This window comes from Lolium perenne, chromosome 3 (genome assembly GCF_019359855.2).
Source record: "Lolium perenne isolate Kyuss_39 chromosome 3, Kyuss_2.0, whole genome shotgun sequence".
Lineage (NCBI taxonomy): Eukaryota > Viridiplantae > Streptophyta > Magnoliopsida > Poales > Poaceae > Lolium > Lolium perenne.
The window spans coordinates 278,029,180-278,044,867 of record NC_067246.2 but is presented as its reverse complement, the minus strand read 5'-3'; positions in this window follow the sequence as shown (position 1 = coordinate 278,044,867).

Sequence of the window (15,688 nt, the reverse complement as noted above, 5' to 3'; positions counted from 1 at the left end):
GGAGGAGCGTCATCAGCGGGAGGCGGCGCTGAGGGTGTTATGGGGGAGTCGGGCGGACCAGTTGGCGGCGGAGGACGCCGTGTTGGCGGCGAAGGACGCCGTGTTGGCGGCGGCGATGATGGAGGCGCCAACAGATGTGGAGGAGGAGGCGCCAATGGAGGAGGAGGCCGAGGCGGAGGAGACCGAGGTGGAGGACGACGACGACGACGAGTTTGAGTGGTCCGACGACGACGGGCCGCACCCGGACGAGACGGTCGATCAGCAACGCGCGCTCGTCGAGTCCTTCGAGTCGGAGAAGAAGCTCCAGGACGACACCCGTGCCCGCGAAGAGGCGCAGATTCGTCGCACCGTCGAGCTCTCCCTCCAGGCGGCCCAGCAGGGGAGGGCGGAGGAGGACGCGCGGCGGGAGCGGCACCGTCTGGCCACCGCCGAACGCAAGGAGAGGAGGCGCGCGCAGGAGGAGCTGCGGCGTAGGGGAGGCGATGACGGAGCGGGGCCGTCGAACGCACAGCCGGGCGGTCAGTAGTCTAGGTTTAGATGAAATCTAGCCGTTTTCATTCAAACTTTGTAATATATAATCAAAATTGAATGAAAACCTTTATTTTCGTGCACCAATATTCATTTGGGGGCGACGTTTGGGGGACGCGGCTGGGGAGCGACGTCTCCCAAAGGCGGCACGAACAAAACACGTCCCACAAACGCTTAATCCGGCGCGGTTTGGGGGACGTTTTAGGGACGCGCGCGTACGTGTAAGCGAGGGGGAGTCGCGGGCTCGCGGGTTCGGTTTGGATTTGTTTTGACCAGGACTTTCTTCCCTGTTTCTTTCCCTGCGGCGGCAAGTCTATTCGCGAATCTCTCTTCCGTTCCTCTTATTGGTCGGCCTACGGCGGTTGGTGTGGCTTTAGATGGCGCGGCGGTGGCCGCCCGTCTTCTTCGTGGCCTCCGCTGCTCTTCGTTGGTTCGTTTTCCTCTTGCCTTCTCTGTATTTTTTTCGCGTTAGCGGCAGATTTGGTGGAGCGGTATGGAGATTTTGCTTGTGTTCGCTGTGTGTCCTGGATTTGTGATGCCCGTATGTGCAGCCGCCCTTTTGGGGATTGGGCGCAGTCTGCATCTGCTCGGGGAGTGATTGCTGCGGATTCAACGATTTTTTTTCGATAAAGGGAGTATATTAATATCAAGAAGATATCAATTACACCCAGCCTCTGCAACAACGCACCACCTTAATGACACTACGGATGCACACAGCCAAAAACAAGAAAAGAAAACTAAGAAATAAAAGTCCCGCTACAGTATCTCGGGTCTAACAACAGCAATACATCCACCGCCAAGACAACACCTAAATTACAGACTAGTCCCCGCTCTCAAACAAATGCCTCCACCAAGGACATTGCCAGACACAACCAATTAAGGCCAGACCTTGGGTTTTCACCCTGAAAGGTAGGACTCTGCGCTTCACCTGTGTTGTCGCCCCCACTTTCATACCGCTGCTGTGAAGCCCGAAACACCAAGCAAGTCCCTCAACATCACAAAGACTTGAACCTCCCTTAGCTAGTCCTCCCCTCTGACCTTCATGAAATTCTCATCTTCCGACTTTCATCATGGATCCATAGTCACTTGATGTCAATCAAAGAAAAAGAGCTTCGCGTCGCTCCCTCCAGAACCAATTGGTCGGAATAAAAACATGGGTGCGCACGACCGAATACCTCCGATCCAACAAACTCCAGGCAAAAGCACTGTTACATTCATCGGCGGAGCCTTCCGGAACTCAACACTCCGGCCAGATCACGAGTCCAGGCCTCCGGTAGGTTCTCCTCTTCACGCAAGAGAGGCCCTAGGACCGCCGCCTTTATTCAGGTCGGACCCCCACGTCGGCGACCATCCCGGGCTGGCCACTCCAACCCACCACCGGCGACACCGACGCCGGCTTCCAAGCTCCTCCATCATGCCGCCGGAATGCGGCGATAGATCGATAGATCCACCACCACCAACCGCAGGCTGACCCTCTTCGACGAAGAAGATGGCCACCTCCACCGTCGTACCCAAGGCTGCTGCCCCGGGCGACCTCGTGACGCGAGAGAAACCCGAGATCGCCTCCACACACGGCCTAGAGGCGGGGGGGGGGGGGGAAGTGGCGCAGGTCAAGGCCTGGCTGCTGCCCGCCACCTGCCCCTCCGGCGTGCTGCGGTGAAGTCCGGCGGAAGGCAAGGGCTGTCGCTTCTGGCCGATCTGGCCGTCGCCGCCGCCCATCACCAATTCCGTCCGGCCGCAGCGAGCGTCGAGGGCTCCCGGTCGTCGTCCCAGTGCGGCATCAAGGAGAGGCCGCCGCCGCCGCCACGCCCCGTGGCCTTTGCCCGGTGGCGCTACCGGCAGCGGTGGCGGCGGCGGGTTGCGTTTAGGGTTGGGAGGGGTTGCGTTTAGGGTTGGGAGGGGTTGCGTTTAGGGTTGGGAGGGTTGGATTCAACGATTTGGGGGGCGCATTTTGCTGTCGTTTCTTCCGGCGCCGTTGCTTTGCTGCTTACTGCTTTTTTTCGATAAAGGATGCTTTATTACTTTAATAAGCAATTACATCCAGCCTCTGCATAACCAGGATGCACACAGCCGTTTTGTTGTCTCAAGTCCAAAAGGATATAAAATAAAAACTAGGCGAGATACATATCGGAACGATGAATCATATAAATCGGAACGATGAATCATATAACGCCTAAAGTGTAGGTGGGGCATCTATCCGTAGACTATGCTGCCACCCATGTAGGGAAAAAGTATCTCTTGCCGTAGCCTCCAATCGTGTACAGACCTCCGTAAATAGCTGTAGGTTCTCCACTCGCTGTAGAGGTAACCATGAACGGAGAATTCCTGTACATCTGTAGATGACCTGCAACAAAGAACAATTTTTGTCATTAAAGATCTTGTCATTTCTACATAGCCAAAGCGCCCAGATAACTGCTAGCGCCCCCACCCTAAGAAGCAACTTAAACCTTGAATCTATACCATGAAGCCAATTGCCAAAGACATTGGCGACACTAGTTGGAGGATACAAGGTAGACGCTACTTGGATGACAGACCATATAGATCTCGCGAACTGGCACTGGAAGAATAAGTGTTTGATTGTTTCGTCCTGATGACAAAAAACACACCGTGTACTTCCATGCCAATTCCGCTTAACAAGATTGTCTTTGGTGAGAATAACCCCACGACGAAGATACTATCCAAAAAATTTAATTTTTAATGGTATCTTCATCTTCCAAATCTTCTTATTGTTGTCAACTGGTAAGTCAGAAAGAAGGATCGCATTGTAGAAAGATTTTACGGAAAAGGTACCATCTACATGAAGGTTCCATCTAAATTCGTCTGGTTCAGGTGATAAATGAATATCTCCGAGCCGTTGAATTAGGGTATTCCATGCCACAAGTCTTTGTCCAAGTAAAACCCGTCTGAACGTCACATTCGGAGGTGAGGTAGCCATTACAGTAGCAATGGTATCACCTTGGCGACGAGCAATCCTATACAGAGCAGGATACTGTTCACTTAGTGCATTGTCTAGCCAAGCATCTACCCAGAACCGTATCTGTGCTCCATTCCTGATTGAGAAAGTACCATGGCGAAAGAATACATTTTTTGTCGCCATAAGACCAGCCCAGAAGTGAGAATCCCCAGGTTTCCAAACCACTTGGGATAATGTCTTCGAACCGATATACTTTCTCCGAAGAATAGTTTGCCAAGTCCCATCCTCAGTAAGTAGCTTAAACAGCCATTTACCTAGAAGAGCTGAATTCTTGACCTCCAGGTCATGAACTCCAAGCCCTCCTTGATCTTTGGGACTACAAACTATACTCCACTTAACCAGTCGATATTTCTTTTTCTCGCTGTCCCCTTGCCAAAAGAATCTGGATCGATAGTAATCGAGTTTATGCAGAATTCCTTTCGGTAGGATGAAGAATGATAACATATACAGTACCATATTTGTGAGTACCGAATTAATGAGTACCAATCTTCCTCCCAGGGACAACAATTTACCTTTCCAACTACTAAGGCGTTTTTGTAATCTTTCTTCCACTAATTTCCATTCCGCGATTGTAAGTCTCCGATAATGAATCGAAATACCCAAATAACGAATAGGAAATTGGCCTTGCCCGCAACCAAACAACTCTGTATACAGAGCCATATCGTTTTGGGCATCACCGAAACAGAACAATTCGCTTTTAGGGAAATTGATTTTCAATCCTGACAACTGCTCAAAAGCCGCCAAAATTAATTTCAGATTTTGAGCTTTTTCAAGATCATGATCCATAAACAGAATTGTATCGTCGTCATATTGAAGTATAGATAAACCACCATCAACTAGATGTGGAATCACTCCTTCAATTTGGTCATCAGCCTTGGCCCGCTCTATGAGTATAGCCAGCATATCCGCTATAATGTTAAACAACATCGGTGATAACGGATCCCCTTGGCGTAACCCTTTTCGTGTTTGGAAATAGTGGCCGGTGTCATCATTAACCCGGATTGCGACACTACCTCCATACACAAAATCATTTATTAGAGCGCGCCACTCTGGAGAAAAACCTTTCATCCTGAGTGTCTGCTGTAGGAAAGACCACTTAACTTTATCATACGCCTTTTCAAAATCTAGTTTTAAAATAACCCTATGTAATTTCTTAGAATGCATCTCATGTACCGTCTCATGCAAGACAGCCACTCCATCAAGGATGTTCCTTCCTTGCATAAAGGCTGTCTGTGATGGCTGAACAACATGATCCGCAACCGTATTAAGTCTAATGGTGGCCACTTTCGTGAAAATCTTGAAACTTACATTTAAGAGGCAAATAGGTCTATATTGTTGAATCCTTTCTGCCTCATTAACTTTCGGTAACAAGATTACTTCACCAAAATTTAGACGAAATAATTCTATTTGTCCAATATGTAGGTCACTGAACAAATCTAGAAGGTCCGATTTAATCGTATCCCAGAAAGTTTGATAAAACTCCGCTGGAAAACTATCAGGACCCGGTGCTTTTGTTGCATTCCATTTGGAAAATTGCCTTCTGAACCTCTTCCTCAGTATAAGGTGCGGTTAGTAGACCATTTTCTTCCATAGAAACTTGGGATATATCGTCCGTTAAGTCCTCATTAAGAGAGAAGGTGCTTTCCTCCGGAGGATCAAACAGACCTTTATAATAATTGGTAATGTAAGATTTGAGTTGCTCATGGCCTTCAATCAGCCCTTCATCTTGAATAAGAGAATGAATACGTTTTTTCCGATGTCTCCCATTGGCTAAGCCATGGAAATATCGCGTATTAGAATCTCCTTCCAATATGAATTGAGCTTTGGAACGTTGATACCATTTGAGTTCCTCCTCGCGAAGAAGACTCGCCATCTGTGCATTTGATTGATTTTTAAGTTCAATCTCTTGCGTAGACAACGGTCTAACCTCCGCAACAGCCTCAAGCTCATCAATTACATTTGATAAGCGAGCCTTCTCTTTTTTAAGGATACCGGCCGTATGGGCAGCCCAATCAGAGAGATGTTTGCGCATTGTCCGCATCTTATTATTCCATCTCGAAATTGGAGTGCTGCCCCCGACCGGTCTCTCCCAAACCTTCTTAACCATATCATGAAATCCCTCTCGATGTAGCCAGCCAAGTTCAAATTTGAACGGCCGTTTACAAACAGGACGGGGATTCCCAGTAGTTAGGAGGATGGGAGCATGGTCAGACAGTTTTTCAATACGTTCTAGTGCACGGACTGACACCATAGGGTATTTATTTTCCCATTCGGTATCCATCAACACGCGATCTAGCTTCTCGTATGTGGGTTCAGGCAAGCTGTTGGCCCAAGTAAACTGTCGACCGGACATAAACACCTCTCTTAAATCAAGGCTATCAATGACAGCATTGAACAAGAAAGGCCAATGTCCATCGAAACGGCCTTTACTTTTCTCGTGAGGAAATCTCAACAAATTAAAATCGCCTCCGATTAAAATCGGATAAGGATTATCTTTTGTAAGATTTACCAACTCACGTAAAAAGTCAGCCTTAAAAGCATCCTGGGCGGCACCATACACAGCAACCAGACTCCACGTGAAACCGTCTGCTTGAGCTTAATGTGATATTCTCCATCAGAACTAGCTAAGACAGTCATGGTGTCTATACGGACGCCAAGTAAAATGCCACCGGACCTACCACGAGGCGGGCGAGAAAACCACTGAAAGTTAATCCCGCCTGACAGTCGGTCGAGAAAACTTTGTGTGAAATTTCGCCTACCCGTCTCCGATATAGCAATGAAATCTAAATCATAATCTCTACAACCATCGGCAATGTGGGAATGTTTAGCCAAGTCACCAAGACCTCTGCTATTTCGAAACATGCCATTCATCGAGAAACTATTTTAGATTTAGTATTCTTGCCATATCTACGAGATTTCTTTCCAGCCGACGATCGAGAACCACGTTCAGAAGCTTGTAGATCAGAACTAAGCTCCACGTGTTCTAAATCGACTTCTGAAATATTACCAATAATAGCCGAGAGAAGCTGACCATCTAGGATGTCATCCTCTTCCTCATCGTCTACTACTGTTGTTTCATGCCCAGTGGAAACATTCGGAACAACCGTTAGACGGTCAAGCTCCGTCTGTCTCAACACATTGGCCGAAACTGCTTTTGGACGCGTATGGTCATCTTTTCTAGGGATTTAGGTGGTCGACGGGATCGGGATTTGGGTGCCTGGAGCCAAGATGAATGATGCATTTGTTTGGACGTTTCTCCAGTTTCGGGTCCATCAGTCCATGCATTTATGGCTGCTTGTGATTGCGGCGGCTGCTAATGTCTGCTTTACCGTAAATCGTTTTCGACTAATGCAGGCTCACCTTTTAGGTTTGGTTGTTTCGACTTGGATGGGATTAGTGTTTTTTAGGGATTAGTTTCAAGTTCTTGCAGTAATATTCTGTTCTATGATGGGTTGCTACCCAGTTCGTAATGGATGGAAGAATCTGGCGGGATTTATGTGTTGCCTGGCTCAGTTTTCTCTGTCCATGGTATAACTACAGATTTGGAGTCAGTTTGTTTTTCAACGCAGATTTAGCCTCGCCAGTTAGAAAAACAAGCGCTAATTGCAAGAAGTACCTCAGAAAATTTGTGTGTCTACCTTGCTCAAATTTTAGAGATTTAGGGATTCCACTAGCAACACGACTTATAGCACTCTTGTGTGCCGTCTAAAGGCCTTGTTCATAACTATTCAGAGGTAGGTGTTGCTTACTCTCTCTATACCATAGTTTTTTTTTGTGTCACAACGTGTCTTTGTTCATGGTACTAGTTAATATTTAGGCTAGGGATGTGTATTATTCCCTTAGTACAGTCCTATCATAAGCAGCTTCTCTGATGGCTTTTCTAGAAACGTGTTTTATTTGCTTTGTCAACAATTTGGTGCAGATTCCTGCTTCTTATGTTTATTTTACCTGTGACTATTCATAGGTAGAAGCTGCTTGGCAGTGGGCTGGGCAAGATGTCTGGCAGTTAATTCTTTTTGTCTGTTGAGAAGCCAGTGTGCTGCATTCGAGTTGATCGCCTTCTTGTTATGGTGTGTAGCATGTAGGTGTTGACAATTACTTTACGAAGGAAATTTGGCAAGGAGGGGTACTTGGAACGAGCTCGGCAGAGAGAGAGCGAGATGAGAAGTTACTCCATTATGGGCTTATGGCTTATTGTTTTTTGAGAATTAATTTTTTATCACATCCATATTTCTCTTGCATTCACTGTTAGTAACATGCTTTTCTCTTTTATCCAGGATGAATATCGAAGAGATCATAATGTTCAATGCAAGCAACTCCAAACCATCTCTACAGCGCAGGTATACCACCAAATGGTTCGCTAGGCCGGCATAATGAAGGAACCAGAGTCACGACAGCAAATCGAGATTTGCTTCAACTTATGGTTAGGCTATACTCTTAGATGATAAATGTCCCTTTCGATTTTAGTTTCAGCTAATTCTGATAGTTACTGTATGAAGAGAAGTACTTCTGATGATAAATTTATTGTTAATTGTTTGCATGAAACAATATGGCGGATTTCTATGTTAATAGCTTTTTTACCGTTTTTCTGATCTGTGTTTACGGCATTTTTGTCAGTATGGGATGAACCTAGGTTGGTTCATAGAGTTATATAGCACATATAATAGTCATGCTGCCTGCTGAAATATGAAACTATTTTTTTTTTCAAATGAAATATGAAATTATCAGTACTCCTCTTTCATTTTTTTATCATATGTATACTTGAATTCTTCCTGTTGTTATTTCCTACAATGAGAGTGTAATTGACATGTTTTACTTCTTCACAGGGCCTGGTACACAGATTTTGTATTCCGTGATTTGGAATACTTATTCTTTTGGCTGGCCAAAGCAAGGCATACATAGCGAACTTGTCAAGCTAAAGCACGCCACGGGTAACCTATACATATAACTAAGCCGTGAGAAGAGATCTTCATGGTTGGCATGTCCATGAAAGATGAAACGCCCCGCCTCATTTAAGGTTCTGCTCTTCTTAATTAGTCCATCTCTAGGGCCTAGGGGTGAGTCATTGCTCCTTACAAAGACTCAATTTGTGTATCTCCACTTTGTTCTTGCGCAGTACCTTAATCGTTCTTTTAATAGGGAGATTGCCTTGATCTTGTGTGACATATATGATCCCAAGTTGGACGATTCATATCTACTATCTTTAACTCCACCTGGTGTTTTACTCCCTCTCTTTAAGTATGGTTCTCCTGCCAGGAAAATCTTACATACCTGTTATTTTTATGCTCAAGTGTTGCTCATGGTTCAGGTAAAACACCATTGCTTTATTTGCAGCCATTCATTGCTCAATTTGTTTTATCAAAGTTCCCCAATACATTTGTATGTATCCAGGCGTCTTGACTTCAGTGACAGAGTAATGAAAATATGGTGCAAGTAGATTTTTTTTTTGGAGCAACCGGCAGGAGCTCTGCCTTTTCATTAAGAAGAGGGAAAATGACCAGTTAATAAGGGAAACTGGCCGAAAACCGAACAACACAATGCAATACACCGGTCCCGAGACCGCGCACCACATGAGCCGACGACTCTTCCGCCCAAGCAGGAAAGGCGACACCCTAGAGCTAGACAACCGCTCCAACATCCGAACAGCTACAACCCACACACACCGGTCCCAAGACCGCGCCCCAGCGAGGCCGACGACACTGCCACCCAAGTGGCCAGAGCCAACGCCTAGAAGCACGACGACTAAAGCCACACAAGCAGCACAACGCCGAAAGTCCAGAGCCGCCACTCCGGCGTCCACGCCGATCCCGAGATCGCGCACCAACTGTGTCGACCCCTCCGCCACCCAAGCGACCAGAGGCAACCACACAAACGCAGACGAATTCCGGAGCCGCCGCTTGATACGTGTACAGCACGCGTCCGTTGGGAACCCCAAGAGGAAGGTGTGATGCGTACAGCGGCAAGTTTTCCCTCAGTATGAAACCAAGGTTTATCGAACCAGTAGGAGCCAAGAAGCACGTTGAAGGTTGATGGCGGCGAGATGTAGTGTGGCGCAACACCAGGGATTCCGGCGCCAACGTGGAACCTGCACAACACAACCAAAGTACTTTGCCCCAACGAAACAGTGAGGTTGTCAATCTCACCGGCTTGCTGTAACAAAGGATTAGATGTATAGTGTGGATGATGATTGTTTGCAGAGAACAGTAGAACAATTGCAGTAGATTGTATTTCAGATGTAAAGAATAGACCGGGGTCCACAGTTCACTAGAGGTGTCTCTCCCATAAGATAAATAGCATGTTGGGTGAACAAATTACAGTTGGGCAATTGACAAATAGAGAGGGCATGACCATGCACATACATGATATGATGAGTATAGTGAGATTTAATTGGGCATTACGACAAAGTACATAGACCGCTATCCAGCATGCATCTATGCCTAAAAAGTCCACCTTCAGGTTATCATCCGAACCCCTTCCAGTATTAAGTTGAAAACAACAGACAATTGCATTAAGTATGGTGCGTAATGTAATCAATAACTACATCCTCGGATATAGCATCAATGTTTTATCCCTAGTGGCAAGAGTACATCCATAACCTTAGAGGTTTCTGTCACTCCCCCAGATTCACGGAGACATGAACCCACTATCGAGCATAAATACCCCCTCTTGGAGTTACTAGCAAAAACTTGGCCAGAGCCTCTACTAATAACGGAGAGCATGCAAGATCATAAACAACACATAGATATAAATTGATAATCAACATAACATAGTATTCTCTATTCATCGGATCCCAACAAACACAACATATAGCATTACAGATAGATGATCTTGATCATGTTCGGCAGCTCACAAGATCCGACAATGAAGCACATAAGGAGAAGACAACCATCTAGCTACTGCTATGGACCCATAGTCCAGGGGTAGACTACTCACTCATCACTCCGGAGGCGACCATGGCGGTGTAGAGTCCTCCGGGAGATGAATCCCCTCTCCGGTAGGGTGCCGGAGGCGATCTCCTGAATCCCCCGAGATGGGATTGGCGGCGGCGGCGTCTCTGGAAGGTTTTCCGTATCGTGGCTCTCGGTACTGGGGGTTTCGCGACGAAGGCTATTTGTAGGCGGAAGGGCAGGTCAAGGGGCGTCACGAGGGGCCCAGATGACAGGACCGCGCGGCCAAGACCTGGGCCGCGCCGCCCTATCGTCTGGCCACCTCGTGGCCCCACTTCGTTAGCTCTCCGGTCTTCTGGAAGCTTCGTATGAAAATGGGCCCCTGGGCGTTGATTTCGTCCAATTCCGAGAATATTTCCTTACTAGGATTTCTGAAACCAAAAACAGAAGAAAACAGCAACTGGCTCTTCGGCATCTCGTTAATAGGTTAGTGCCGGAAAATGCATAAATATGACATAAAGTATGCATAAAACATGTAGATATCATCAATAATGTGGCATGGAACATAAGAAATTATCGATACGTCGGAGACGTATCAGCATCCCCAAGCTTAGTTTCTGCTCGTCCCGAGCAGGTAAACGATAACAAAGATAATTTCTGGAGTGATATGCCATCATAACCTTGATCATACTATTGTAAGCACATGTAATGAATGCAGCGATCAAAACAATGTAAATGACATGAGTAAACAAATGAATCATATAGCAAAGACTTTTCATGAATAGTACTTTCAAGACAAGCATCAATAAGTCTTGCATAAGAGTTAACTCATAAAGCAATAATTCAAAGTAAAGGCATTGAAGCAACACAAAGGAAGATGAAGTTTCAGCAGTTGCTTTCAACTTATAACATGTATATCTCATGGATATTGTCAATGTAAAGTAATATAACAAGTGCAATATGCAAGTATGTAGGAATCAATGCACAGTTCACACAAGTGTTTGCTTCTTGAGATAGAGAGAGATAGGTGAACTGACTCAACATAAAAGTAAAAGAATGGTCCTTCAAAGAGGAAAGCATCGATTGCTATATTTGTGCTAGAGCTTTGATTTTGAAAACAAGAAACAATTTTGTCAACGGTAGTAATAAAGCATATGTGTTATGCAAATTATATCTTACAAGTTGCAAGCCTCATGCATAGTATACTAATAGTGCCCGCACCTTGTCCTAATTAGCTCGGATTACCTGGATTATCATCGCAATGCATATGTTTTAACCAAGTGTCACAAAGGGGTACCTCTATGCCGACTGTACAAAGGTCTAAGGAGAAAGCTCGCATCGGATTTCTCGCTATTGATTATTCTCAACTTAGACATCCATACCGGGACAACATAGACAACAGATAATGGACTCCTCTTTTATGCATAAGCATGTAAAAACAATTAATTTTCTCATATGAGGTTGAGGATATTTGTCCAAAACTGAAACTTCCACCATGGATCATGGCTTTAGTTAGCGGCCCAATGTTCTTCTCTAACATTATGCAATGCTCTACCCATTTTAGTGGTAAATCTCCCTTACTTCAGACAAGACGAACATGCATAGCAACTCACATGATATTCAACAAAGAGTAGTTGATGGCGTCCGCAGGAACATGGTTATCGCACAACAAGCAACTTAATAAGAGATAAAGTGCATAAGTACATATTCAATACCACAATAGTTTTTAGGCTATTTGTCCCATGAGCTATATATTGCAAAGGTAAAGGAAAGAAATTTAAAGGTAGCACTCAAGCAATTTACTTTGGAATGGCGGAGAAATACCGTGTAGTAGGTAGGTATGGTGGACACAAATGGCATAGTGGTTGGCTCAAGTATTTTGGATGCATGAGAAGTATTCCCTCTCGATACAAGGCTTAGGCTAGCAAGGTTTATTTGAAACAAACACAAGGATGAAGCGGTGCAGCAAAACTCACATAAAAGACATATTGTAAACATTATAAGACTCTACACCGTCTTCCTTGTTGTTCAAACTCAATACTATAAATTATTTAGACCTTAGAGAGACCAATTATGCAAACAAAATTTTAGCATGCTCTATGTATTTCTTCATTAATGGGTGCAAAGTATATGATGCAAGAGCTTAAACATGAGCACAACAATTGCCAAGTATCACATTATCCAAGACATTATAGCAATTACTACATGTATCATTTTCCAATTCCAACCATATAATAATTTAACGAAGAAGAAACTTCGCCATGAATATTATGAGTAAAGCCCAAGGACATATTTGTCCATATGCAACAGCGGAGCGTGTCTCTCTCCCACACAAAGAATGCTAGGATCCATTTTATTCAAATAAAACAAAAACAAAAACAAACCGACGCTCCAAGCAAAGCACATAAGATGTGATGGAATAAAAATATAGTTTCAGGGGAGGAACCTGATAATGTTGTCGATGAAGAAGGGGATGCCTTGGGCATCCCCAAGCTTAGATGCTTGAGTCTTCTTGATATATGCAGGGGTGAACCACCGGGGCATCCCCAAGCTTAGAGCTTTCACTCTCCTTGATCATGTTGTATCATCTCCCTCTCTTGATCCTTGAAAACTTCCTCCACACCAAACTCAAAACAACTCATTAGAGAGTTAGTGCACAATCAAAATTTACATGTTCAGAGGTGACATAATCATTCTTAACACTTCTGGACATTGCACAAAGCTACTGAAAGTCAATGGAATCGAAATATCCATCGAGCATATCAAAACAGGCAATGCGAAATAAAAGGCAGAATCTGTCAAAACAGAACAGTTCGTAAAGACGAATTTTATTGAGGCACCAGACTTGCTCAAATGAAAATTCTCATATTGAATGAAAGTTGCGTACATATCTGAGGATCACTCACATAAATTGGCATAATTTTCCGAGTTACCTACAGAGAATTTTGCCCAGATTCGTGACAGCAAAGAAATCTGTTTCTGCGCAGTAATCCAAATCTAGTATGAACCTTACTATCAACGACTTTACTTGGCACAACAATGCACAAAACTAAGATAAGGAGAGGTTGCTACAGTAGTAAACAACTTCCAAGACTCAAAATAAAAATAAAGGTACTATAATAAAAACATGGGTTGTCTCCCATAAGCGCTTTTGTTTAACGCCTTTCAGCTAGGCGCAGAAAGTGTGTATCAAGTATTATCAAGAGATGGTGTATCAACATTACCTTGGGCTTTACCCTTACCTTTCTTGTTCTTTTTCTTACTCTTTGATTTAGGGAATACATGTCTTCCCCCCGGTGTAGAGGTGAATTTCAGGGTGCCTTCTCCCATATCTATGACTGCTCCCAATAGTTTCAGCAGGGATCTTCCGAGTGTGATTTGTCCTGTTCCTACACATTCAATAACAAGATAATCAATGGATATTGTTCTTCCAAGAATGGTTGTATGCACACCTGCGGCTATTCCCTTAGGAATTATAACAGAGTTATCAATAAGAGTTATTTCTTCTCCTCCTTCAACGAATCCCCAAAGTTGCAAAGATTCATGAATACTCTTAGGCATAAGGCAAAATTCAGACATAATATCACAATTGGCATGAAGAGTTTGATCACCGATAACAATTTTAACAGTAGGATCCCATAATGAAGGTTCAGAGTTCACTAAAACTTGTTCAAGACGGTTACGAACATAGCGATAGTTGTCATTCAAGCGAGATGCACTTGTCTCAAGATTGTTTAATCTATTATAAATGCTAATAAGGGCTGAATCAAAGTTATTAGCTGAATCATGTGATGCAACCAACTTCTTTATGGCATTAAAAGCTTGATCCCCATTGCAATGAAGGAAATCTCCTCCCACTAAAGCATCCAAGGCATATCTATAGCGAATCATAAGACCAAAATAAAAATTACTAAGGAGCAAACTTAGAGTCATTTGAGGTTCAGCTTTACGATAAGAAGTAAAAATTCTGGACCAAGCATCTTTAAAACTCTCCTCATCCCCTTGTTTAAAAGTGAAAAGTAATTCTTCAGGTGAAGAAGTAACAAGTGCAGAACTAGACATTGTAACAAAAGTAAAATGCAAGTAACTAATTTTTTTTATGTTTTTGATATAGCAAACAAGATAGCAAATAAAGTAAAACTAGCAACTAATTTTTTTGTATTTTGATTTAGTGCAGCAAACAAAGTAGTAAATAAAGTAAAGCAAGACAAAAACAAAGTAAAGAGATTGGATTGTGGAGACTCCCCTTGCAGCGTGTCTTGATCTCCCCGGCAACGGCGCCAGAAAATCTGCTTGATACGCGTACAGCACGCGTCCGTTGGGAACCCCAAGAGGAAGGTGTGATGCGTACAGCGACAAGTTTTCCCTTAGTATGAAACCAAGTTTTATCGAACCAGTAGGAGCCAAGAAGCATGTTGAAGGTTGATGGCGGCGAGATGTAGTGCGGCGCAACACCAGGGATTCCGGCGCCAACGTGGAACCTGCACAACACAACCAAAGTACTTTGCCCCAACGAAACAGTGAGGTTGTCAATCTCACCGGCTTGCTGTAACAAAGGATTAGATGTATAGTGTGGATGATGATTGTTTGCAGAGAACAGTAGAACAATTGCAGTAGATTGTATTTCAGATGTAAAGAATAGACCGGGGTCCACAGTTCACTAGAGGTGTCTCTCCCATAAGATAAATAGCATGTTGGGTGAACAAATTACAGTTGGACAATTGACAAATAGAGAGGGCATGACCATGCACATACATGATATGATGAGTATAGTGAGATTTAATTGGGCATTACGACAAAGTACATAGACCGCTATCCAGCATGCATCTATGCCTAAAAAGTCCACCTTCAGGTTATCATTCGAACCCCTTCCAGTATTAAGTTGAAAACAACAGACAATTGCATTAAGTATGGTGCGTAATGTAATCAATAACTATATCCTCGGATATAGCATCAATTTTTTTCCCTAGTGGCAACAGTACATGCATAACCTTAGAGGTTTCTGTCACTCACCCAGATTCACGGAGACATGAACCCACTATCGAGCATAAATACCCCCTCTTGGAGTTACTAGCAAAAACTTGGCCAGAGCCTCTACTAATAACGGAGAGCATGCAAGATCATAAACAACACATAGATATAAATTGATAATTGATGCGCGTGGTTGACGTATTGTCTTTCCGTTCGACACGCGTCCGTTGGGAACCCCAAGAGGAAGGTGTGATGCGCACAGCGGCAAGTTTCCCTCAGTAAGAAACCAAGGTTTATCGAACCAGTAGGAGTCAAGAAGCACGTTGAA